General features: G+C 43.3%; 1 protein-coding gene and 1 long non-coding RNA gene across 3 annotated transcripts in view; one reads left to right on the top strand and one right to left on the bottom strand.

Moving 5' to 3' along the window:
- Bcl2 (BCL2 apoptosis regulator) overlaps nt 1-27,796 on the top strand; it is a 157,954-nt gene that overhangs the window by 21,020 nt on the left and 109,138 nt on the right. The window lies entirely within an intron of this gene.
- On the bottom strand, nt 338-11,669 carry LOC125363907. Its single transcript, XR_007213383.1, has 3 exons — nt 11,658-11,669; nt 9,438-9,445; nt 338-879 (listed from the first exon to the last, which is right to left on the bottom strand). It is a non-coding gene; the product is annotated as an uncharacterized LOC125363907 (long non-coding RNA).

Raw genomic sequence — 27,796 nt, 5'->3', positions numbered from 1 at the left:
GGTGGTCAGATACCCCTAACAAAAATGCACAGGTATTCCATGTCATGATTGATACTTGTAAATGATCAGGGAAAGATCAAGGAAGAGTTTACATACATTTGCGTTATCTAGTTCAGCACATCATACTCTTGAGATCTTATTTCAAACTTTGCAATGGGATTTTCTTCAGAACTTTAAATTTTTATTATCTTTAAAGTAGTTGTACAAAGAGATCTCAATTCAACCCCAGTACCAACTGATGGGTCCAGTGCATCTTGATTGAACAATGGAACCCTATCCATCGGTTCACATTACCTGCTTCCGAAATGGGACTTGACCACTTGCCGGCTATGGGACTTGACCACTTGCCGGCTACGAGTAGACCCCCTGTTTCTTTCAGGTAGGTATGTAAAGAAAATTGAGAACATCTGGATGCTCTTTTCTTCCCTTGGACCCTGGGTAAACCCTGGTGGACTTTCTACATGTCCAAGGTCTTCCAGGGTCTTCCTGCTGCTTTTCCTTGGAGCTTGCCGTTCCTCCTTCCAGAAATGTACCCCTTTACCACGCACCCCCCCGAAGACACCCACACACATGCTCACTGATCCCATCTCTAATCTCTGTGCACCTGTGGAGATTATTTCGCAAAGAGCTGTTTGTGATTCTTTGACTTGGTTGGGAGAATAGATAGAGCAGGTGTCAGGCTGTGTTTGGGGGAATTTTCGTATGCTAAACATTGTTGTTCTGTTCAGTACCCCACCCTCTCTTCACAACCCCCCAAAAAAGAGAAGTACGCCTGCTGCTCATGTTCAGGGTTTGAGTAGGTTTCGGTTTAAAATGTGTATTTGGAGCAGAAGGAATTTCATTCTGGGCATTGTCGTGGGGCGGGAGCTGGAGTTGGATCTTCACGCGACGGGACTCCATTTCTCCTGCCTGCTCTCCTCTGTAGGGTACAGAGCCCGAGTCTAAGCTGTGGTGAGGTGGTCTTGGTTCTCCTCTCGCAGGTTTTGGGAGGGTTTAGCCCAGCTGGTGCTTCTGAACTGGCTCCATTGGAGAGAACACCCTCCAACAGAGTGAGGGGCAGAGCCATCAGGCTAGGCTGTGACAGCCTCGGCTAAGATGACTTGTCTCCAGCAGTGGGAGGAAGAGTGTCTGGATCCCCAGCACCCTTCAGTCTTTGGGCCTGTTTGTCTACTGCATCCAGCAGAGAGCCGCTAAGCTCCTTTCCCCATCCTGGGCAGGAGAGGTCCTTTTGCTCAGTGGATCTTCTGTAGTAGATGCCTTGTCCAGCATTGTTAGCCACAGTCTATGCACCCACAAACTCAAGCTATAATGACTGGAAAACTTATTAGTGCAACACATGGGCAAAAATGGCTCTTCCGTTGCTCTTTGTCCAAGATCCACCTCATTGGCTATCCATTTCCTGGTTAGTGTGACACCTGGTTGGTGTCACACACTCAACCTTCTCTGTCTGCGTGCAAGCCTCCCGCGTTAGGATTAGAATGGAGCTTCCGAGCTGAAAGTGTTTGTGTCCGTTCAGTCTCCAATAGTCGTGAACATATGGGAAAGCTTTTCTAATAAGTATTTTGTTTTGGTTTCTCAGCTTCATCTATTAGACTGCTCATCTTTCATATCGAGGATGACCATGAAGTTAGCGTCCCAGCTGGAATACTTCCAAGAGGAAGAAGGGGTGTGTGTCACTACGCTGCCATGTCAGGGTCAATCAGGATGGTCCCAGCAAAACTGGCACCTGTCGTTCTAAGCTTGAACACATCAGTCTTCATTGGTAGTGGTGTAGGGGCTGGGGATTGTGCCGAGTCCTTTCTGGATTTGTCTGAAAGCTAATGAAGAATTAAGTAAATTCCCCACGCATCATAAACGCACCCACTAGAAGCCCTCTAGTTGACCTGTTAAGTGGTTAACTATGTATGTACGCATGACTCCTTGCCGTCCCCACCACTGATGTGTGTCATTGGGAAAGGGCCCCTTACCCTGTCACTAATCTTCCCTGTGAGCTCACCACTGGTGAAAATGCTTTCTAGTCATCTTGGACTCTCACAGAATTCATTTTTAATTTTTTAGATATTTTTGCCAATCCTGGGTCTTGGACTCAGGGCCTGAGCACTGTCCCTGGCTTCTTTTTGCTCAAGGCTAGCACTCTACCACTTGAGCCACAGCGCCACTTCCGGCCTTTTCTGTTTATGTGGTGCTAGGGCTTCATGCATGTTAGGCATGCATTCTACTCCTACGCCACACTCCCAGCCCCCCTACACCATTTTTATAGCCAATCATTGTTCTTTTCTTTTCCCTGTGGTACTGGGGAATTGAACTCAAGGCCTCAAATTTGCTGGAGCAGGGTCTTGGACCAGGCCCCCCCCCCCCCACAACCGGTCCTTTTTGCTTTTGTTCTTCAGTTAGGGTCTTGCACTTTTGCCCAGCCTGGCTTTAGACTATGATCCTTTTGCTCATCTTCTTGAGAAGCTGGGGCTGTAGGTGTGTACCAGCACAACTGGCACTCAGGTGTGCATTTCTTTGTTTTGGATTCTAAGACTAGGAAGAAGAGGTACAGCTAAGCAGCACCTCTGGTGCAGGAAGGATTGCCCTCTACCTTTTGTACACAAGAAATGAGACAATCTAAAACATTCAGCAGGAAAAAAAATCCCATATTATTGAGGAATAAAAAAGAATAGCCATGAGTATTCCTGAACCTTTTGTTTTGATAGTGTGACAGAAATGGTTACAACTAGACCAAGGGATTCAAGGAAGTTTGCTTTTACATCTTCACTCTTCAGTGTGTTATTGGGTATGTGTTTACACGTTACCTTCATGCTGCCTGGTTTCAGTTGCAAACTGCCAAAGGAAAAGCAGCAGTGTGGGGGTAACTTTGAAGGATCCCCAGACATAGCTGTGGACAAGTTGCTACTTCTTCAGTCTTGGTTTTCAGTGCTAGATGCTGCATTGATGAACAAAGGGCTATTTTTGTGAGGGTATATAATCCAAGTAGGTGATTTTCCCCTCACATACAATCTTGGGAGTATTTGGTAAGGAAAACACACACACACACACACACACACACACACACACACACACACAGTGTTTTCCTTTAAACTATGAACTTTAGCCACCCTAGTCAAAAGAATAATCCACTTAGGGAGCCAGTTTAGAGATTCTTTTCAACCCATATAGAAGAATGAACACCAAGCATGCGTACCTCAAGAATATGACATAGGGAGAAAAATCAACTTCCTCTTGTTAACTCTGTGACACCCCTTATCCATTTTCGCTTTTTGTGCACTTTTCAATCGGCAGCTAAATTAGGCCACAGGAAAAGGATGGTGTACCTTCAAAGAACCAGTGGGGCCGGGCTGTGTTCTTTCTATTCGTGGAAAACAGCTGTGGGTACAGCGTGTAGAAGACAAGCCTTTTTGTTCCATGCAAAGGTGGGAAGGTTTGGTGTTGAGACGCTAGCTGTGCTGTGGAGGAAGGAGTTGGCAGATGTTGAGGGGGCATTATCTACATCTCCAGGCTTTGAAATGTGTTGATAATAACCTGGGAACGAGCTGGTAGGATGAGGAAACATTCCTCCTACACATCAAGCCTCTTTCTTGTGTTTGTGTCTGTGGCCACTGCAGGTGAAATGAATTCGATTGTTCTTTTCCATTGCCTTGCACCGAATGGAAGGCTTTCTCTCAGCCCAGGGTGTGTGTTCCTGTTGTGGGAAGCATGAACTCTGCTTAGGTGAGGAGAGCTGGACCAAGCCTGGCTTCCTGTCTGTCCTTCCATCATGCCTTACCTCTCAATGACATTCCCACAGGGATGCTTGTTTAGAAAGCGTCACGACACTGCCCTTGTGAATGGGCTGCTAAGGGGCTTTCCAGGTTGAGGAACTTGCATGGTACTAAAGCACAGGACTGCCAAGGTATCATGGCTCATGCCTACAATCCTAGCTACACAGCTAATCCTAGCTGAGATCTGAGGATTGTGGTTCGAAGCCAGCCTGGGCAGGAAAGTCCGTGAGACTCTTATTTCCAATTAACCATCAGAAAACCGGAAGTGGCGCTGTGGCTTAAAGTGGTAGTGTAGTGGTAGTATGCTATCCTTGAGCGTCTAGATCCTGAGTTCAAGTCCCATGACTGACAAAAATAATAATAACACATCATCATTTCCCTTTTCGTAAGATTTGAGTGTGTGATTTGGCAGGTTCTGGAATTCTGTAGATGTACACTTCTCCCTTTTTTTTTTTCTTACTCTTCCAGATGATCCCCATTCTCGTAGCTTCCCCTCTGGGCAGCTCCATAGATGTCCAGTTCTGCTTCTATGCTGTTTCTCAGCAACTCGCTTTCATTGGGGTTCTTGTTGGCAGCTCAGATTAAACACGTACTCAACATATTTAGTTCAGGACAGCACTCATCACCAGCCCTCTGGAGCCTTTCTTGGACCTGCCATTTTCTCTTCCTATTACTGCAGTTCCCCTCGTCATCCAGGTTCAAAGCCCGGGATGTGCTTGTCCAGCTTCCTACGCTGTGAAGCCTGAGGGTCTCGCTTGACCCCTTAGCCCTGCTCTACCGCTGGTCCTCACTGGCCAGCTGCCACCATCCTTCTTCATGCGGGCCTCACGACCTTTGTTCACTGGCTCCATTTGCTCCTTATTCTAGTTCCCCGGATGCTCTTAACAGGTTCATTTAAAATTCTTCTCTGATCGCAAACAAGACTCCTTTCCTACAGGGAGATGTCTTCATTCCCTGCCACCCTGCCATTCCCCGCTCCCTCCCATGCTTTCATCTCTGCGTGTACGAGAGGCACCCAGCGTTGTCCCTGCAGCGCTTTTCCTTGGGCCCCCTGTGTCTTCTCGGCTCTGAGGGGCATTTGCCTGCTCGTTTTCTATTCCCTGAGATGTGCTCCCACCTAAATCTTGGGGGAAATTCTCCTTCCCTCCATGATTTCATCCCCTGGATGATAGGACGAGAGTAGCCCCACTGACCTGCGTCCTTTTTATGCGACCCGGCCCAACTCGATCCTGTGCCCTCTGATACTGCTTGGATAACAAATGCCTGCTGCACTTGCCTTGCTTCCTGTTATAGATAGAAAAGTGCTGAGGCCCGGGACTGACTACCATGATACCTAATAAAAGCAGATTTCATATGAATAGTTGCTTAGAATTGGCTGCATGAATGAAGTAGAGCAGCTTGGCCATCTCTTTAAGTTCTCTTGTCTCTTCTCTGCTGCCTTCGTTCATTATTCAGTAATTATATATAGGAACTCTACATATACCAGACATGTTAATCCATCAGCTTGTGAAGCAGGATCCTGACTAAAGCTACATACATGTTTTTTTTTTTAGTTGTTACTTCTAGTAGTAATAAGATTTGAACTCAGGGTCCTGTTCTTGCTTGGCAAGCACACTTGAGCCACACTTCCAGCCCTTTTTCCTTTTACTTATTTTTCCAGTTAAGATCTTGTGCTTTTTGCTCATGCTGGCCTTGAACTGCGGTTTTCCTACCCCCGCCTCTGATATAGCTAGCAGTGCCAGTGTGCAACATCACATCCAGCTTATTTTTTTTTATTGTAAAGGTGGTTTACAGAGGGGTTACAGTTATATAATACACCCAGATTGTTTATTGAAATGATGCCTCATAAACATTTTTGCGTGGGCTGGCCTCAATCCTCCCTGGTAGCTGGAATTACAAGTCTAAGCCAACATCCTTGGTCTTAAAGGTATGTATTCTTCAGAACCTTCCATTCACTTCCCTCAGCTCTGGGAGGAGTGATATGCAACTATTTAAATTTTATTAGGCTTATATATTTTTTATTCTGTGATTAAACTTACTTTGCTGCCAAGGACATTATAACTTCTTGGTAGTTTGCGACTTTGAAGTTCTGGTTCATAAAACTGTTTACATACACTACTGGCCAAGGATGATGAGAACTACTCCTTTTCCATCCGTAACTTCTAAATAAAATTATTTTCCAAATTTCTCTGAAATATTGACAAAGTCTCCTTTGATTTCAGCCCAGTAGGCAACATTGGAAATTTAACAGCAAGTCATTATCCATCTTCTCTTGGTTATTTGCTCCACATTACAAAACCAAAACAAGCCAGCAGTGGATGACAACTGGCGTCCGCGAGAATGAAAACAACCATTTTTTCAGTTTGGTTTATAGTTTGAGTAGTAAAGAAGAAAAGGCTTTGTTGTGTAGACACACTAGAATACAGAAGAATGGATGGCAATCACATTAATGGAGAAGATGCCTGAAATCTGGATTGGAACCGTGTCATCCCTTCTGATTTTTTTGAATACTTCCAGTCCCAAAGCCAAAAAACAAACCCTCAGAATAAGCCAATGTGCCATCTTCCCGTACGAATTGATAGTCAGGAGTTCTTTTTCATTGTAGCTGCAGCAAAACTATGTTTGTGGAAAGATACTGCTCGCAATGCCAAAACCCAACAATTTTGTTTTCATTTTCCTGAACACTAAAAAAAGAAATCTTGGTGACATGAATGTTCCAAATTCAAAATATCCAAAAGTGAACTCATCAACTTCCCCCTTCCGCCTGCTTTTCTGTGTCTCTTCTGTCTGGCTAATGACATCACCATCCACCCAGACAAAGCAGGAACCCTGAACTCCATTCCAACTCCGTTTTCTGTGAGATAGAGCTGTCACACTTGATATGTAAAGTTTCATCTGACCCTGAGAATCTGTGGCTCTGGTTCTTGACCCTTCTGAATCTCCCTCCCCTGGCTTGCTGACTTTTAGGATTTTTTTTTTGTTGTTGTTTTTGCTTTGCTACTTCTCTAATTCAAACTCTAATTACTTCTTGACTTCTCTGTGTCTCCCACATCCCCAACAAACTAGTGTCTCCTGGTCTTCTTTTAAACATCATTTTCAAGTTTACATCCAGCTGGGCACTGGTGGCTCACACCTGTAATCCTAGCCACCAGGAGGCTGAGAACTGAGGATTGCTGTTAGAAGGCAGCCTGGGCAAGAAAGTCCATGAAACTCTTATTTACAGTTGACCACCAGAAAACCAGAAGTAGAGTTGTGGCTCAACGTGGCTGAGCACAGTTTCGAGAAGAAAAGCTCAGGGACAGCACCCAGGCCCTGAGTTCAAGCCTCATGGCCAACCAAAAAAAAAAAAAATTACATCCAGTAAAATTCACTTCTCTTGTGTACTGCTTTGTGAAATTTGATAGCTACCTTGAGAAATAACCACCACTATAGTAAAAATACAGGCCACATACCTCTCCATCAGGAAATCTCTCCTGTAGTTCCTTCATGCTCAAATCCTGGCCCAACATTAGCCTCTGGCAATGGCTGCTCTCTCCTCCCATCCATGGAGTTTCGCATTTTCCAATATGTCATAAATTATCCTCTCTCTTGGAGCCTGTTCCCCTGCCTATCCATTGTTTGTCAGTGCTGTAGTAGGATCCTAAAACACGTCTCTGTTTTGTAATTTCCCTGAGCTTCAGTTTCCATCTTGGTATGTGATCAACCCAAAAAGAATAGAAAATGAGTCTAAAGGAATTCAGATGCTTTCTAAATGTGGGTTCCAGAGGCAGGCAGACCCTGTATTTTGCTAATTGGGGTGACTGATGGAGAGACCAGAAAGGCAGTCAGTCCCTCTCAGTTAAGAAATGGTCACTGGAGCTACTCAGAAGAAGACGGTTCCAAGGAATGGGGCAGGAGAGAACAGAGACAGACCGAGAGAGACCGAGAGAGAGAGAGAGAGAGAGAGAGAGAGAGAGAGAGAGAGAGAGAGAGAGAGAGAGAGAGAGAGCATATGTCTGGAAGTGATGGGTTCCTGGGTAAACCTGCGGTAGAGACCTATGTCTTTTGAATGGTCTTCATATTGAGAAGGGAGTCCGGGAAGCAGACCGGTAGTGGGGGAAGTAACATCTCCTCCTTCGGCTATTGAGATGGCACGTGGGCAAGCTGGGATCACGCTTGGAAGAGCTGGGCCGGTGTGGAGCTAATTGCTTCATTTCTCTTCATCTTGTCTCACCTCCATCTTCTTTCTGAGGTTCTCCTCAAGTTCTCACTCTTGAGCTTGGGGTAGAAGGTCCTTCTGGAATGACTTTCCAAGCTGGCAACTCACTCTCCACTTTCTGTCTTCTCTCCCACGCCCGTGCTGCCCTCTCTACTTCGTGCGCCCATCCCCCACCTCGATCTCTTATTCTCTCTACAGCCAAGCCCCATCTAATCAAAATGAACTTGTTCTTTGTCCTTTTGTACTTATCCAAAGCACAATAGGTTTTGAGTCCTAAGTACTCATGTGTGTTTCTGTCGTTTTCCTGAACAGTGCCAAAGGTGTTCCTATCTGGTGAGGTGATACAACCACAGCAAATGTAAGAACGGTGAAGGGAAAAGACCTCGTTAGAGGGCCCTGCCCTGTCTACCTGGTCCTCCATTCCCATCTGTACCATTGGTTTTCATGCTGTCACATTTAGGTTGCCAGGTTCCAGAAGGCTGGGCCCCAAAGGCATGCTTGCTAAGCAAGTTGATGAAGGAAATGCACTTCCAGTAACTTCCACACCCATGTGGAGATGGAGAGCTCCTCTCCGCCCCACACATATGCCCCACATGCCAACTCGTGCCACCTTCGCACAACTCTTCTCTTCCTGTACATGTGCGGAGACGAGAGCAGATGGGCCTGTTTGTGAATCCGAGCTCAGCGTTCCGTCTTTGTGCAAGAGCCCTGCCACATGGCTGACATATGTTCAGTCTGTGGCCTCCGTACAAGCCTCTAGAACACATCTCCCATCCAGTAGCTCGCCAGCATTTTACCCATCTTGTATTTGCATATGTTCCCCTTTCCCAAGATGGTGGGGACCAGGAGCGACTCCAAGGACAGCTGTCCACCCCAGGGCCCCCTTCCGCCCCTTTGCAGGCTCAGTGCCTCCAGTCAGCCAGGGAAAGAAGCTGCACTGGCAGCCCTCTTCCTACCCCTCCCACCTGGGGGCCACCACCCTTTCTTCTTTACCAGGGGTTCCAGCACCTACTGGATGAGTGAGACATTCCCCCAGTAAGGCAAACTCATCAGTGTTCCGGTTCCCTTCCCTCCCACTGCTTCCTGTCAGTCCTCTCGGTCCCCCAGCCCCTGGAGGTGAGCCCCAGTGTGTGAGCCTCTTCCCCAGATTGCTCTCCATGTGTGAGGAACTTTCCCTTTGCCTTCTTTTATTTTCCTGGCATCTCTGCTTGCTGGAAGGGAGCTGGGTGCATTCCAGCCCCAGTGGCCTTCCAAGACTCGCATCATCTGGAGCCGGAGCTGCCGAAGCTTGGGCAAGGCTTGGGTACATGTTTGTGTAAGAACCGACGGCTCTGCCCCAATATGTGACAAGCAAACGCGTATCCAAGGTGTCCATCCACCTGCCATTCCCCCAACTAGAGGCTCCGGCAAGGGCCAGGAAACGCACCCCCCTGCCCTGAAATTGTGTGCGCCTTAGCCATGAAGAAGTAATGAACTTGGAGCCCTGAGAATGCTTCAGAATGGGCACATAAGTATTTCCAAAGCTGTAGGGGGACCCACATTCCCAGGCCCTTCACATTGAATTGGGGTGCCCAGCTCACGTTCCACCGAAGCCCACCACCTTGTGACCTGTGGGAAGTTTGCTCTATGGGGGCAACCCAGATCTTGGGAGTATGGGCTTCTGGAAGCCATCTGAGGGCCTCCCAGGAAAAGATGAGTTCCAGGTCCATCCTGTCTTCATTCTTCTAGTTCAGAGGAGCTCCCTTCGATTTACTCACGTACAAATCCCAGCACCCAGACCAGTTTGATCAGGATATTGGGTGAAAGAGAGACTCAGAAATCAATCTTTTTAAAAGCTCCTCTGGGCTATGATATTGATCTGTGTTCAGTGACACCTTGGTACCCAGTGTTTACCCCAGGTAGTTGGAACACACCAAAGCTGGATTCTGGCTGCCCAGAAAAGGCTTCTCTGCTGTCCGTGTAGAGTCGCTAATCAGATTTTCCGTGGGAAGAGGAAGCAAATCCTCTTTCTTTACCTAGAATTAGGAAGTATAAAGCATTCTTGGGCGTCCTTTATTTCTTCCCCACTCTCATTTGAATAACTTTGCTTCTCTGAACCCAACTTTACAATGTTGCCCAATACCAAAAACACCCTGCGATTTAGGAGGAATATAATTGAACTGAAGTTCAATTATAGTGGAAAAGTAATCTAACTTTTTTTTATTTTTAGCCACATAGTGAAAACTAATTTCTAGAGAGGGCAGATTTCTGTAAGCTACCTTATTTGTATGGTAAAATTTCAAACTCAGGGACAGAGGATTCTTTTCTGGCTGTTAATGAAGAATAGGCATAGTGCCTTTGTACTTAGTTAAGCACACAAATATTTTTAGGTTAAAAAAAACCAAGCAACTAAATTGTTAGTTTGTTTTATCACCATACCAGTTTGCAGACCAGGAGGAACATGTCTCCCGGACTGAAAAGGTGATTTTTGTCTCGGATGAGTTAAAAACATTAAAAAACTTTGCTGTTTGTTGAGTTTTCTTGAAATCAGAAAGTAACCCATTTGAAATGGGAAATTTGAGGGGATGGGTGGGTTTAGGAGAGATAGGGTGATTTTTTTCAAAAGGCATTGTACTTATAAACTGGCATGTTGAAATGAAACCCCCTCTGTATAACTGCTTAAAAAATTATAAAAGAAGAAAGTGACCCTTTTGGTAACTAGTGGTCATAACACCTTAGAAGTGACACAGAATGACCCTGAGAGATGGGTTTCTCAATGCTCTACGTATATTTGTTTAGACATTTGATACTTTGGTTGCTGTATTTATAGTCTCCTCCTTCTAGTGGGGGTAGTTTTCTGCTCCTAATTACCCACAAGGCAAGAAAAAAAATAACTTGAATTTAAAAAAAAAACAGGAGAGGAAATACGTCTTGAACGTTTCATTAATTGCAAAATTATGTTAAGTGGGCCATTCAATAAAAGTACTTCTCAGAACCAACAGAGGATTTCTCAGAAAGGAGCCATTAAAGCTGGGTTTTCTAAAGCAGTGGAAATCCCGGGAACAAAAGCCAAATGCCTGGGAATTGAGTTTCAGAAGAATTTTTGAATTGGTCTTGCTCAGTAATTTACAAAATGGGATGGAACCACTGAGTAGTATTCTGAAATCTGTTCAGCCGACATGGAGGAAGGAGCAAATTTAACTTGTGTGGATTACACACAGCAATTCATGCCATTATTGTTATTTGTTAGTACCATTTATTAAGCATTTTCCGCAAGCCAGGGCCTGTGTTTTGACATTCCGGATCTCACTTTGGATGAATACAAAGATTCTGTTCCTTCACAGAAGTCATTAGTAGATTGCAGAAGGATCATACTGCTGACTGGTGTTTCAAGTTACTAAAGTCTGTAATGGCACTGGAAATATTTATATGTATTCAAAAGCTAATCTTGAAAATAAGATTTCCATTCCATTGGCATGCTGCTTTACAATTTGGACCTTTACTTGGGAGGAGGAGAAAAATAAAGAAAGAAAACCAACTTTCTTCATTACCTAAGCCGTAGGCGAACCTGGGTACCCCAGGCAGACCATTTTCAAGTACTGTAGGCTATTATGACATGCAAACAAGAGTTTTTGAATTTGGAAAGCAATTTTGATAAACCACTGGGTAAATTCTAACCCCTGATTAGACAAAAGAGAGAAATAATTAGCTGTAACTCATTGATTAGAATGGCAGTTCAAAGATAATAAGAATTCCAGCTTGAATAGGCTTCAAAGGTGACCCTCACTTTCTTAATTATATATGTCAATAATTTGAGGTAACAGCCCTGACTAAAATGAAGGATTGAGTCAGGTAATATTATTACCTTTTGAATCAACTGTAATCTTTAATTTACCTAATGAGCAATAAGCTTATATTAGGTCTGTATCAAGGGCTGTGGGCTACAGACAAACCATAAACAAAATTCTTAGTAAAGTGGATACTGTTGGTTATTACTGGAATAAGTTTAGTCTTCACCATGAAATCCATGTTGATATTACAATAACTTAAAGGAAACTGTTAATAGCATGCAAATCATAATAATAAACCTACCAGCATCCGAATACATTATTACCTTGTAGTGGTATATTATCTTTCCCGTGTCCTGAACTTGTTGTAATGACCTGATCTGACAGTTTCATCCATTTTTTTAAAAGAATTTCTTTTGGCTTTTCCAGGCTTGTGCCAGAGCTGGAAAGGAGACCTTATCTCAAAAACTAGCCAGCACCAAAATGGGCTCAGGGTGTGTCTCAAGCGGTACAGTACCCACCTAGCAAGCCTGGAGCCAACTTCCAACCATAATACAGCTACAGTGGCCCATAAACAAGATAAAATTATAAGTCATAAGTAATCACCCATGAAGATCACTTGGAAGTCAGCTTCCCTTGCTGGCCTCCAAGTCACACAGAGTATTGCGAGCTTCTCAAAGCCATCCACACGGCTCTCATCAGACAGAAAATTACAGTAACCTTTATGGTTAGTCAGTTTCTCACTTTTCCATGTATCCTTCTGCCTCTCAGATGCATCCCTAAATTCTCTAAACTAGTTCTGTTACGATTTATCTGTGTCGATGAAATGAGACTATGTATCTTATATGTTTAAGTTGCTTTTACTCCTAAGTTTATGCGATTTAGTGAAGCAATTTTTTTTTCATTTTCCTTGATGAATTCTGTTACATAAACTAACCACTCTAAGTTATTGATTTACCCTGTTGTTTCAGTTACCACATAAAATGCTCCTGGGAACTTGATTATACCTGTCCTTTGGTGCTTAATGCATACATCTCAGTTGGGTCCATACAGAGGAGTGCAGTTTATTGTATATGTAATGCCTAACGGTTCCCCCCCCCCACACACAACTTGACTCAGTTTACACTCTTACCACCAGTGTGCAATGTCTTTGTTCTTTGCGTAGCCTCCAGAATTAGCATTGTCATTCTCTTTTCATGGTAGCCACTCTAGTGTGTTCATAGTAATATCACATTGTGAATTTAATTTGCATTTCTTTGACTACTAATTACGGATGCCAATAACCTTTTCACGTATTTATTGGTTGACATTTCATATGACATGCCTGTTCGTGGTTCCTGCACATTTTTAAGTTGTGTTGTCTTTTTCTGCATGGAGTTGGAGTTCCTTAGTTTCTGGCTGTAAACTCTTCAGGAGTTATATATGTTGCAAGTTATTACTTATTTCCCTTCTATTGACTTGCCTTTTTACTCTCTTCAGAAGGATCTTTTGATGTTTTCTGTATCTTTGATGTTTCCTAAAGGTTTTTAGATTTAATTTTAATGTAGTCTGATTTATCACTCTTTTCGTTAGTGCTGGTTGCCTCTTGTTTGGAAATGTTTCCTCCCCTAAGGTCATGAACATTTCTGGTTATATCAGCATCTGAAAATTCTACATTGGCCTTCATGTTTATGTGCATATAAGGCACCTGGAGTTAAGTTATGTGACTGTGACCTGCTTCGAACTCAGGGAAGGGAACCAGATTTTCCTCTTTTGCACCTGGAGCGCCTGTCATGTTACGTGGGGGCAACATCCTTTTCTAGTTTTCTATAGTGTTAGATTGGCGGCGGGGGTGGGGGGGTGGGGATTAAGTGTCTCTGTTGATCTTTCGTCAGCTTTTTATTCTACCCTGTTGGTCCCTTTGCCTATATGTGTATGATTGCTTCTCTGTCCTACAGTTTTATAGGCAATCAGTGGTGTCAGAGAAAGTTAATCATGACAGATATGAAAAATGGTAGGGAAGATTTTGTTAAACGGGAGGACACTGATGACACAGGACCTGCTGCCATGAATTCTTGCAGCGGGGAAGAAAGATCGAGTTTGATTTTGAGTTCAACAAAGACAAATGGGGCTTCTTAGCCAAGAAGTGGGGTGCAGGCCAGTGGATAGGATTGCTAAGAAACATCTTGTTACACTGACTCAACCAAATTCTTGCAAAAGGTAGATCAGTCTGATAAGATATTGATGATGGGGGATGATGACAGGTCGTAATAAGAGTGAGAGATTTTTTTTGCTAGATTGGCTTAGTGGAACGCTTGCTCCAAGTGGATTTTTACAGGAATACAGGAGCCATCCAAAGTCAGAGAGAAGACTCAGAACCACTTGTTTAAGTTTGGCCCAGGGAGATCATCTTTGTCAATGTCCCCTGGAATTAAGTCCTTGCCTTCTTGTCTTATCAAGTATGTCTTGGCTGCACTTAGCCTTTGGGCTTCCATAGAGTCGGTTTGGCAAGATCCACACCAATACCTATTGATTGGGATTTCAATTAACAGCATTTCTTCCTCATGGTGGGTGAATAAAATTTATATCTCAGAAGCATTGGGGGCTGTAATGTGATCCAAATGAGAGAAGAGTCACTAGCCAGCGGCAGTCAATATTTAGTGATCGCCACGTATTTGAGATCTTTTTTTTTTTTTAATCAAAACTTTATTTTTGGTGGCGTTGGTGGAAGACTGTACCTTCCATGGTCAGCGCTCTGCTTCCGTAGTGAGGTCTGCACAGATCGCAGGGCCGATGGGCGGGGGTTCCAGGACCAGGGTGTCACACAGCTTGTGATGAAAAATGCCGCTATTTGAAATACATATCCCTCCCCGGCGTTCCCTGCCCTCTGCTCCGATCGTCTGTCTCCCTGGCAATCAGTGTGGCTTTCAGTGACACCACAGGACGTCCCCGTCCCCGCGTGTGAGCTTGGCAGGGTTCGGCTGGCCTCTACCTTAGACTTTCCTGAACCCTAATCTGTCTCTCCCCAGAGCAAGCTGAGTGGCCCATCGCAGGGATTTAGGTGGCAAGGAGATCCCCGTAATGTCCTTTGCCTGTGCCCTGTACCCTTTAGGAGTCCAGAGACTGACTGTCACCTCGAGCAACCCCCCCCCCCCCCCCCGCTACATGCTCCCCCCCCCCACATGCTCCCCCCCCCACATGCTCCCCCCACTTCCCGCACTGGTTCTCAGATCCATGCGGAGTGGTTGGCAGCTGGAAGGTCAGCTTCACGCTCAGGTTCTTTTGCAAGGCGGCCTCCTCCTCGGAATGGAACTGAACCCCCCTTCGAGCACCGCAGCCTCCTGCTTGGATTTGCCGTCCTTGGCTCCAGGCTTTGCTCTTTCCTGCCTGCCTGCCGGGCCTGTATGGCAAAAGCATTTCCTGTAACCGGAATCCCCCTTGCCAGGCCTTCCAGACAATCAACAGATAATGGGATCAATCCTAACCTGGAAACTGCCAACAGGAAGAAGGTAAACTGCACGTAATGTACTGCATAAGGCCCTCCGAGGTGGTGGGGCAGTTTACGTGTGAAACGACTTAGGCAAGCCCTTTGTTTCTTGACAACAACCCAAATACGCTTCAAGGTGAGGGTGGTGAAGTGCTGAGGACTCGGCAGGAAATACACCTTCCAACTTTCCGAAGGTTTAAGGTGTTCAGGACTCAAATGAGGGTGTCATGGAAGGTTGTCAGCGCAGGTTTTTAAAAGCATTATTCCTGCTGGTGTACCGTTACTAGATTTTAATGAAATCTAGCCTTCTTCGGGTGATTAAAAAGAATTATTTCTCAGCTGGGTAGAGTGGCATGCCTGTAATCCTAGCTACTTGATCACAGATCCAGGCCAACAAAAAGGTTATGAGATTCCCATCGTCTCAACCAATAAAAACTGGATGTGGTGCTATGTTCTTGTCATCCTAGATACATGGGAAGCTAAATAGGAGGCACTGGGTCCAGGCTGGCCTAGGCAAAATTGCAAGACCCTGTTGATAAACTAACTGGAAACAGGGCTTGAGCTACACATGCAGTCCTGTTTTCAGTTAGTTCCTCAGTCTGTATGTGACCCCTATACAAGGCTTCCTGATAGCTAGGATTCCAGGCATATGACACTCGCTCTTCATTGAGCAGGGAAGTGGAGCCTCTTGAACTGTTATCTGTCCTGGCTAGCCTTGAACTGAAAACCCAACAATCTCAGCTTCCCAAGTAGATAGGACCATGGATGTGAGCCACTGGCACCTGGCTTGTTTTTAATTGATAAGTAATTATCATTATATGAATGAGGTACCATGTGATGTTTTGATCTACCTATATATTATAGAAATATTCAATCAGGCTAAGTAAACATATCCATCACCTCACCAATTTGTTTTACGTGTGGTGGGGGAACAGAAGAATGCTAAAGAAATCTATTCTTTTGGAAATATTGAACTATAATACATCTCTGTAACTGTGGTCACCATAAGTGCAGTAGATCTCTAGAACTCCTTCTCCTGGTCAAAGACATTGTATTCATTGTTCAGCATATTCTCTGCTACTGTTTTGAGAGTAACATTTTTAGAATATAAGTGAGACTATTATATAAGGTTTTTCTGTTCTTTATTTTATGTCCTATAATTCCTTACAGCTCCAATTATGCTATCGTGATAAAATATCCTCCTTTTTATACACTGTACAGTATGTGGTTTTAGTATCCATTTATCTGTGTTCACTTAGCTATTAAGACAGTAAAGCTGAACTGAGCTGAAATCACAGGTGGGTTGCAGTTCCTTTGGAAATATGCTCTGAGTGAGATTGGAGGATCATATAGCAATGCCATTTTCAGGTTTTTGAAGAATGTTTATATTACTTTCCAAAATGACGATACTAATTTATATTCCTACCATCTATATAGTGCTTCCTTTTTCTCTACCAGTACAGTACTTGCTTGCTACCATCAGTCTTTATCATTGTCATGCTAAGACATGTAAGGTGATATATACTTTGGTTTTAATTTGCATTTCCCTGATAATGGGGCCATTGAATTTTCTTTTGAGAAATGCCTGTTCAAGTGCTCTTCTCACTTTTTAATTGACTTAGTTGCTTTATTGCTTTTAGCTGTGTGGATCTTTTATGTATTTCTGCTATTCTCCCTTATCTGAAGTGTGTTTGCAAATATCTGTTATTGCCAATTCACCTTGCTTTGCCTCTGACCTGCACCAACCCTAGCTGGTAAGTATAAATTATAGACGATAATTTGCTTTTCTTGACATGGTTGTGAAGGCTTCTCCTTTCAAGTTAGAGTCATTGGGGTTTAGAAGGGCCGAGCTTTTCTTCCCCATTGTGTGTAGCACTCCCCAGAGCCAACCCAGCTGGCCCTCAGGAGTTCTTAGTGTGTGGACACCAGGCAAGGCCCAGGCTTTGATGTGAACATTCGTATAATGTAATTTCCACTGCATTGGTTGATAGGTTTTACTGGAAAGTCTAACCAAGAGAAAGCAATCTGTCTCTGGAATTTGCTTCTGTGTACTGCCTGCATTTTGTTTACAAAATTTGCAGCTTAGGAGCTGGTCTCCCACACATAGTGGTCTTGGTTTTTCTAGGTACTGCTTTACCAAACTCCTCTAGAATGTTTGCAAGCTTATTCTTATTTGGTTCCTGCCTTTCTGCTTTTAGACTAGGCTGTAAACAAGCCGTAATGCAAGGAGACTACCAAGAGATATATAACAGAAGCAGCCTCAGAAATAGAAATTGAATTTATAAGCAGTGAGATAGGAGGTAATTGGTTTTTATATTTAAAAATATCCTCCATCCTAGAGGAGTCTGCTGTCTCCAGCAGAGAATGGAATTAAGTTTGAATCTCAATACCTGGAATAAAGTAGTGAAAAATGCTAGCATTGTATAGACGTATACATAAATCTTTTCTCGGTGTGAACATATATAAACCATACATATGCATGGCACATACATATACATATATTACTCTCTAAACACATGAATTGAAGGGCTAGATTAAATGAAAATTTTCAAACTGAACCAATAATCTCTACTTAGACTTCTTGGCCTGAAATAGAGCTGATACAGCTTAAAGATAATTTGATCGGTCCCCTGCTTTCTTTTCTTTGAGTCAGAATTTTTGTTGTTGTTGTTTAATTTTAGTTTAAATCACAAATAAATTTTTTTAAAAAAAACCTTGCATGGGAAGCAAAAACTGTATCTGGTTTTCATTCTAGGTTTTTTATTTTAAATGCTTTGTAGATAAAAAAAAACAAAAGCGAATCCACCCTGCCCTCTCTCGTCACCAGGGCCTCCTTAGCTCTTAATCCTGTCCTTCCGAACGCGCACAAACCAGGTCCTGGTTCTGCATGGTTATTGTTTTCAGAGTTGCATCACCACCCTTGGGAGGGAGGGTATCTTGTCTGACTTGTGCTGTCTGCTCAGCCTGGACCTGTGGGGACAGAGAGAAGGAAAGAGCAATGGAGGGAGAGAGAAAGAGAGGGAGAGAGAGAGAGAGAGAGGGAGAGGGAGAGAGAGAGAGAGAAACATCTGCCAGCTGTGTTGAGGCTTTCACATGTGGAATTAACCAACTAGTTCCTTGCCCAGGGATCAGCAAAGGAAATCACCACTTCCTGTGGTATCCTTGGTTTCCAGAGAAAAGCCTAAGCATGAGATGGGCCTGAAAACAAGAGGCGGAGGAGGTGTGTGGCTCTAGTTTGCCATGAGTAAGGAGGAGCCCGAGGGACCCGTCCCTGGTCCCCACTCATTGGACCAAAGGAGGGTTTCATCAACCCTGCGATTATAGCCTCTTTCTCTGCCTCTTGTCAAACATCTCTGTGTCGGAGGGAAGAAAAGGGCTACTGGTTAAGTCATAAACCCGCAGGTCTCAGCTCTTGCTACATCAGACTATAATGTCCACAGCATCTTTTGTTGGACTGAAATGCTAGATTGGTTTGAGAAAGCCAAGCCTACTCCTTGCCTGGGGATAGGAAAACTTTGTGCTGGGTGGTTTGTGTGTGGGAGTGTCTACATCTGTGAAAAGTGGGGCGGTTGCTTTGTGGGGACCGGATACAAAATACAGCAAATCCCAACACACCTAAACACTAGAGGAAGTTGTATGGGGAAGGCCGCCCTGGCTGTTAGACAGGTACAATTTTCGATCTGCTACTGTACATTTTTAAGGTTCAATCCAGTTTTCTTGCTTGCTTCCCAATACCTCCTCTTCTTGTTTGCCATCTGTTCATGTCCAGTGCTAACTGTTCCTTATACAACATGACTCAGTGTTAATTAGAACACATCTCCCTTTGTTATTCATCTGGCGAAGGGGTTAATGATGATTTATGTCCCTTTAATTGGTTTTCCTCCAAGCTGTTATGCTTAATTTATTAATTTTTAAGAACTCCAAGAGACAAGGAAAGAGGAGGAGTAACTCAACTTTATTTTTTCATAGCTTTAATCATGTCTTAAAATAATCTTGGCCTAAATACTGAGTGTTGAAAAAACATGATCTTCCAATTTCTAATTAAAAGGTAATGCACACAAGTTTATTATTTATCCATGAAAATTTTGTGACAGTTGTTCATGGTTTCTTTTTTTTAAGTGTCAAGTTTATAGAGTTAAAACTCTAGAGGTCTGGGGCTGCGCATGTTGACCTGTGCCCATACTTCCCCAAACCCAGGCTACTACGGTAGGAAGGTCTTGAGTTTGAAGTCCAAGCTGAGCTCTATGGAGAACCCTTTCTCAAGAAACAAAAACAAACAAACAAAAACAGTTTTCAAAAGTCCCCAAAAGTATTTTTGTTTTCTTACCACTGTCTCCAGACACCTGTTTTACTCTCCCAGAATCTCTGTCATCAGGATCCTGTTTGTGGATATTTACTTGGCATATAATGTGTATGTAGATGGGTTTTTGCATATGGATGTGCGTATATACTCCCCCCCCCCCGCAACGTGTGGAAACATATATGATATGCATATGTCTTTTTAATGCATTTAATTCGGTGGCTGTCCATAAGAGCTGCTTACTGTCTTGGTAAGGCTACGTAGTAATAATGTTCTATGACTTACTACTAGTCCCTTATTAATGGACATTCGGCTGTGCTCAGTTTGGGCTAAGAGGAACAAGTGGTTCAGTATGCAGCTTTGTATTATATTATTTCATATAGCTGAAGGAAAAAGACCCTAGACACAGAATCACCACAGCCAAAAGTGGGTCTGTTCATCATTTTGACTGATTCTGTCAAATTGCCCTGGATAGAAGATAACAGTTCATAGTTCCGCCCACAGCCTGTTTTACGTTTGTGGAAATGATAGGTGGAATGTACTTATTTTAGTATGGGTCTTAATTGGTCCTTTCTCTTATTTTGAGTGATGCTGAATATAATGCACATGTTTAATAAAAATAGACAATTTCTTGTCATTATATAGAGAGATTTGCATGTACATTTTATATAAAGAAGTTTTATATAAAATGTATACATAAACTGTATAGAATTTATATACATATTTCAATGATGGAAGCGTATTTATGTATTTTATGCTCTATGCTTTCAGAACATGGCAAATTATATCTGGCTTCTAGTAAATTAGGTAGCTAATTTCCACATTGCTGTTTTACTAGCAATAAATATGCTGTAGACACTGGAAGATACCTGATATTCTCCCTCAGATGATTACCTAAAACATATTGCTGAAATCTGATTTTAACCTAAATTGTTTTTCCGAATATGGCATTTCAAATTAATCTAATCAGATTTTCATTTGTAAGGGTCCATTACACGATATCTTCTGAGATACAATAACTCCATTAAACCCTCATATTTGTTGCCTTTACCTGAAAATACACAGTTTCTAGAGAAATCACAATTTGATTAACATGACAGGAAAAAATATGCTCTTGGCTCAAAATGACCACGTTCCCTCTGGATATTGTCCTGAGTTGAGCTTTGGATGAGAATCCCTTACAGCTATTTTTCTAAAATGGCCAGCTTTATAGTAATGCTTGCATTTATCTGGAAGATTCCATGGGCCTTTTCATAAAGAAAGTCAGAGGGTTTCATATTTGTATGGAATGTTTGTTCAGAGTCCTTGCTTGCTCTGAGAGAAGTCGTACAAGACAATACATTACATTTTCTACCTTGCATTCTTACACTCTAAGCATTGTACTTCTACATAAGGTAGAGTAACAACTTCGTGGTTTGATTGCCTTTTTCTTTCTTCGGGTAGTCCCCTCCTGTGACCAGAATCAGGACATTTGGACACTGAACATCTGTGCGTGATAGTAGAGGTTTCCCTTTGTGGTAAAAATACTAGCCTTGCAACAACTCTGTGACTCATAGAATGACACTATTTCTCATGGTCCAGTTCCGAAATCAACCAATTTCCAAAATGAAATTCTCTTGTATTTCTTCATAATAGTTTTGACTTGTTGAAATATCCCACGTTGTCATGAAACCAATTAAAATCCTTTCCCGAAAGTAGACTTACAAAATTGTAGAGCCAGAAAGATACTTGGAGATGGCCCAGCAGTTAATCCCCATTTTATAGGTGAGGAAACTGAAGCAGAGAGGAGGTTAGGGTCATGGCAGTGTATGAGAGCTGGCCTTCAGTCCTGGCTCCAAACCTCACTTGCCTAAATTGTTCCAGAAATCTTGCTTAAACATGATTTTTTTCCTCTGGAAGAATAGAAGATTTGTCAATGATTAGTTGGGACTGTAAAAAATGGATTGCTTCCTATGAAGTCTTTACCGAAACCTCTTGTGTGGACTCGCATTAGAGCTTCAGAAGGCAGGGGGTAGGAGAGAGAGGGAAGAAGAGAAGATAGGACCGAGGAAAGCAGAGAAGCTCATGAGGAAGGAGCAGGAAGCATAAGTATCGCAAGTAATAAATACCCTCTCCAGTGTCTTGCTTGGACCAACTTCATTAAATGTGAAAGACTTGCTAGCCACCGGTGGCTCACCTCTGTAATCCTTGCTACGTGGGAGGTCAAGATCTGAGACTCCTGGTTCAAAGCCAGCCCAGACAGAAAAGTTGGTGAGACTCTTATCTCTAGTTAGCCACCAAAAAGTCTCAAGTGGCAGAGCACCAGCCTTGAGCGAAGAAGCCAGCCAAGGACAAGAGGCCCTGAGTTCAAACCCTAGTACCAGCACAGGGAGAAAAAAACAAAGACTTGCGTGACATTCACTCCCTCCCATGCTATATTTCTAGCTTGGGTCCTTCATATGAAATTTAGATACCTACAGCGCACTAGAGATTACTTAGGGGGCATTTAGGCCTCAACAAATCCAGTACTTAGCCCCTCATCTTAATCTTTACTTCCGCTCTTTCCTTTTCCTAAATTCCTTTTAGTGAGTCACATCACAGTCCCCAAAGTAACTCAGCCAGCACCCTTCATTCCACGGGTGTCCCATCTCCAACCTCTATCCCAGTTCACAAGCCTGGTTGACTTCTCCTTGGAGGCTCGCATTATCTGTCCTTTTGTACTTGCTAGCTGACCCCGTCTTGATTCATACCTCATCATTTCTTCCTTTGAGTGCTTGCTGTGATCTCCAGCTGGCCTTTGTCACCTAGCTTTTCCTTTTCTCCAAATTGGCCTTCAGATTGTATCCACTAAGTCTTTCTAAAACAGCCTACCCAGTCGGGGAGCCCTCCTGACTAAAATGCTCCATTGTTTATGTCAGGACAGCTGCCTTGCTTGGTCCTTGCTCACTTCCTTAGCAGGGGCTCCTATCTTCCCCCTGCCTTCAGAGCTCTGCGGTAGCTATTTCAGGCTGTCCCCATCCTTACCAGATGTGCTACTGCTGTGTATCATTTCTGCTTCCCTCTGTTTAGCTTTCTGACCTCACCTTAAATAGCTCTTCTTAGAGACATCATCCTTGGCCAACTGAGTACACTTACTTATTAGCAAACACTCCCATCCCTTCCCTGTGTCCAGCACTAATTTAAGGGCTTTGCATATAATCATTTACTTATTCCTCAAAACCTTGGAAGGGCCAAGCACTGGTGGCTCACGCCTGTAATCCCAGCTACTCAGGAGGCTGAGATCTGAGGATTGCGGCTCAAAGCCAACGCAGACAGGAGAGTCCATGAGACTTCAATCTCCAGGTAACCACCAGAAATCCAGGAATGGAGCTGTGGCTCAAAGTTGTAAAACACTAGTGTTGACCAAAAAGAACTCAGGGACAGCACTCAGTCCCTGAGATTAAGACTCACAATTGACAAAAAGTAAAATAAAAGAAAAGAAAACAAAAACCTTGGAAGGAAGGATTATTTCTCCTAGTCTACTGATAAGGAAACTGTCCCTGAACTTTTGTACTCACGGCTAGTCTCCGACCACTTGAGCCACAGACCTCTACTTCCCACTCCTTGGTGGTTAATTGAGCATAAGCTACTCATGGACTTTCCTGCCTAGGCTGGCTTGGAACCATGATCCTCAGATCTCAACCTCCTGAGTAGCTAGGATGACAGGTTTGAGCAGCCAGTGCAGGTTTGAGACTTTTAAAAATAGGTGTGTGTATGCACATATTCATACAAAATGTACATGTGTGTATATATCACATAGAATTTTTGTCAGTATTCAGAACCTCACACGTACTAGGCTTTACCACGTGAGCTGTGTCCTCATTCCTTTTGCCTTTAGCCTGTTTTTCAGAGAGGGTCTTGCGTTTTTTTTTGCCTGGCCTGATGTTATACCACAGTCCTTCTACTTTTGCTACCCGGCTGGGATTATAGGCAATTCACCATCATTCCCGGCCTGTATTTTTTTTTTAATAGTAATAGAAACACGTGTTACAAAATGCAAAAGAATGCAAAGTGTATGTATAATACAGTGACAAGAAATGCTTTTTATCCTTGAATCTCAGCCACTTGCTTCTCCCTAGAGCAACAACTGGTTTGTTACCTACTAGGCTTTTGTATCTCTTTCTAAGAAAGCACACAAATATCTACCTAGACGTGACAGCATTTCACTTTTCCACTTACACTATTCTGCTTGACATTTTCAATTTGCTTTGTTTCCTTAGCACTGTACCTTGGGGCTTGTTCCATATCAATCTATTAAGAGCTTCCTCTTGTTTTTTTGTGCCTAAATAATAGGCCATTATAGGGATATACCATAATTTATTTATTAGTGCCCTTCTGTTGAATATTCAAGATGTTCTAAAACATTTTGTCCCGATAAATAGGACAAAGGTGAGCTCCCAACAGACATAATTTTACACGCTTTTGGGTTTCTCTGCAGGATAAAACTGTAGTACTGGAATTTTGCATGAAAGCATGAGTACATATATTATTTTGATAGTGCTAGACTGTTCGTCATAGAATCGATTATTCTTCATTTGCACACTTTTGAGTTTATCTGCAGAATAAAATTGAAGTACTGGAAATTTGCATGAAAGCGTAAGTACACTTGGCTAGATAGTGCTAGACTATTCTTCATAGCATCATACATGGATGTATACATTTATTCCTCTGTGAATAATCTAGAACTACCTCTTTCCTCTGAGCCTTACCACCGCAGATATTAAAATGATTGGATGTTTAATTTATAATTTACTTAATTTGAGTGAAGTGATTTAATGTTTTTGAGCTGTTTTGATGTCTCCCTGTTCATTGACTGTTTGGTTTTGTTGGGTGGGTCTTTTCAGTTTTATTTGTTTGTGCTCTTTAAAAAGTTGTACCAAGGGATTTCAATTCAACATGTCAACTCACATGGATAATGTAACTTGATATCATTCTTCTCCATTTCCTCAAATTTCCTAATCCCATTTTCATATATGGACATTTCAGTATCCTGAATGTATTAACCACCTCTCCTTTCCTACTGATTTGTAGGCATTTCTTATAAAATAATTAGCCTTTTGTCTGTGATTTATGTTCTAAATAGTTCTTCAGTTTGTCATTTGTCTTTGTTTATGGTGTTTTTCTCCAAGCAGAAAATTTTTTATTTTCGTGTAATCAGATTTATCAGTTTCTTTTTCTTTTATGGCCTCTGGGATTTGAGTCATAGTTAGACTGAACTTCCCCACGCCTACACTATAAAACCCTTCTCTATGTCGCATGGCTGTCTGCCTTTAGTTGTTTCAGATAGAGAGGCAGCGAACTGCTCTGAGAAAACGGATGGCAGAGTCACACTGACCCAGCTGACCTGTCTTCATCTCTAGCAAGCTCTGTACTCTTGGATGATGTTTCAAAGTGGGGTAGTAATAACTGTACTCTAAGTTTACAGGTTAGTATGAAGATCAAATGTGATGAAATAGGAAAGTGTCTGGTATTCGATTGTTATTAGTTCTCTCTCAATTCTGTAAGTTTCATGAAAACGGAGCCCTTTCTTTTACTGCTTTTGCGTTCGTCTTCCACCTTGGCTTTCCCGCCCTTGTTAGGGTTGGGAATGTGGCTTAGTGGTAGAGTGCTTTCCTAGCATGCACGAAGCCCTAGGTTCGATTTCTCAGCACCACATAAACAGAAAAGCCTGGAAGTGCCACTGTGGCTCAAGAGGTAGAGTGCTAGCCTTGAGCAAAAAGAAGCCAGGGACAGTGCTCAGGCCCTGAGTTCAAGCCCCAGGACCGGCAAAATATATCTATCTATCTGTGTTCATACTTAGTAAACCTTTAATAGCCAAAATTTTAACTCCTTAAAAATGTGGACTGTTAAGCCCATTGTTCATAATCCATAGTCATTTACAGACAGAGCTGAGATTTGGGCCTTAATTTGCTCGACTTTTATCTCGGTTGCTCCTTCCTAGTCTCCGTGGACTCCGTGAGTATTTTCTTTGTGTGCTTTATCTTAACAAAGGCCCCTTGAAATTCCAGGGGGAGGAGATGGGGGAGGAGGAGAGCATCAAGTCATCTCATTTTTTAATTTTATCTCTGTCCTCGCCACTAATTAAAATAATACTTGGGGCATGAGTGTCAAGTTTACAAAGAGGCATGTATAAAGTTAATCATGATGAATCTGAAACATGCTAACATGGCCTGGGAGAATCTAGGGGGTATGTAGCCAGAAAGAAAAAACTAGAGAAAAATCAAACATTTACTATTTTATTAAATGTAATGTGAGCCCCTAGTATGGGCACGCTCCCTGGAAAGGGCAAGGAGGTGTAAGGCATCGTTCCTGGGTGCAAAGGCTGGACTGGCGGTACCTGAGAATTTTACTTAGTTGGTTATGCTTAGGATTTGCAAGGAATCATGGGTGAACACCTTTGCTCCATTATTCTGCAAGAGAGAACAAGTTGAAGACAAGTTAAGGAACTGGACATTGATCCCACCATGTTGTGGAACTGGGATTCGATGAAGTGAATCTTATTTCAAAGCCTGGGATCTCTAGCCATATTGTATTTTCTTCTAGAAACTTCGAAATCTATTAAAAGGGAAGGGAAAAGGAAGTGATACGGCTATTACCAATGGACGAGTAAAAACTATAAGAAATAAAAAGAAGACATCGATAGCCTTGTCTTTTCTTTCTGGTTCTGCATTCTGTATCACAGTTTGATAAATGGGTGACATTCAGGAAAGATCTCATGAGCCGGGCACTGGTGGCTCACACCTGTTATCCTAACTTGGAGGCTGAGGTTGGGAGGATTGTCCTAGAGGCCTGCCTGGGCAGAAAAATTCATGACACCACCTTAACCGAGAGCTGGGCCTAGCAGCACATACCTAGTCATCCCAAGCTCCTTGGGAGGCCGAGATTGGTAAAACCATCGTTCCAGATTAGCCTAGGCAGAAGAAAGCCCATTGAACCCCCACTCCATCAAGGGAAGCTGAGGGAGGCGGCATGTACTGTAATCCCAGCAACTACAGGAGGCCTCAAATAGGCGGATGGCAGTCTAGGTGTATGCATGGCTGGACAGGAAGTGAGACCCTATCTCAAAAGGAACCACTGGAAAGACAGGAATAGAGGTATGGATTAACGATAGAGTGCCAGCCTAGCAGGTTTGAGGCCTCAAGTTAAAAACCTCCATACCAAAACAGAATACCTCAAAAGAGAAGAAAGAGCACAGTCACTCATCGTCTCCCTATCTGCCCCCCTTTCCTGCCCACCGCGCCCCCCCCCCCGCCTCCACATTGATTAAAGGTGTCTCCTTAGGCCCTGATGCACCTGCAGGTTACAAAACAGGTTTTCAAAATATGTAGTAAAGGGGTACGGCCTGTTCCTCTCTGGCAGCAATCCCAGTGGGACTAGGGCTGCGGCACAGGACTCTTGGAAGCCTGGGCCCAACAGGTTAATTTTTTTTTTAAGTACTTAAACTTCTACATTCTCATGGCATGTTATCAGTGTTCTGCAGAATTGAAAGCTCCCAGACCTCTTTTCTTCCCCGCACTTAGGAATGGCTCGGCCCAGCATCCATGCTGGCTGCCTCCAAATGGTGACACTCAGGAAGATGGACTTTTTTGGGGGGGAGGGGGGATGGGGGTGAGGATGGATTTCAGCTCCCTCAGTGACAGATTTCAGTTATCTCTCTCTTGTTTTCCCCAAGTAGCTTCGTTACTCAGACTTGAAACCTTGCTGTAGCTTTCGTGTTTTGAAAACAACACGTGCAGTGGGAGAATTCTGGCTTTGTGGGCATTAGATCACTTGGTTCTCTGGTGCAACAATCTCCCCTTTGTATTAAACGTCTGAGAACAGACGTCCTAAATAACATTTTTCTATTCCCTGTTGATAGGAGTCTTCTTATTTGGGGGACAACAGTTGAGGGCTTGTTCCTCTGTTAAACTCAGATGTACTTTCTCTTTCTTTGATGACGAAGTACCAGTGAGCCACAGGCCTGGGACTGCCCTTAGGTAGTGGTGGTGAGTGTTGGCTACCCCGCTGGGACTTTCTTGTTGGGTCTCTCAGGCTACAGTGAATGGCTTGTATCTGAGTGGGTTGGCCAGCTGGCCAGAGTGACAGTGCCTAAGCCAGTGGCCTACCCATGAGCCTGGTGACTGAACCAAGCCCGCCACAAAGAGCTCAGATGGGCAGACAGACCAAAATAGCCACTTACCCACCTCCTTTCTGGAAATGCCAAAGGGCTGCTCTGGAGGTCCCAAAAGACCTAATTTGGTCAGAAACTTAAGTGTTTACTCCCAACGGGAGGTTGAGTCTTGA

The sequence above is a fragment of the Perognathus longimembris genome, chromosome 15, assembly GCF_023159225.1.
Source record: "Perognathus longimembris pacificus isolate PPM17 chromosome 15, ASM2315922v1, whole genome shotgun sequence".
NCBI classification, from domain to species: Eukaryota; Metazoa; Chordata; class Mammalia; order Rodentia; family Heteromyidae; genus Perognathus; species Perognathus longimembris.
This window is presented reverse-complemented; position numbering and strand designations above follow the sequence as displayed.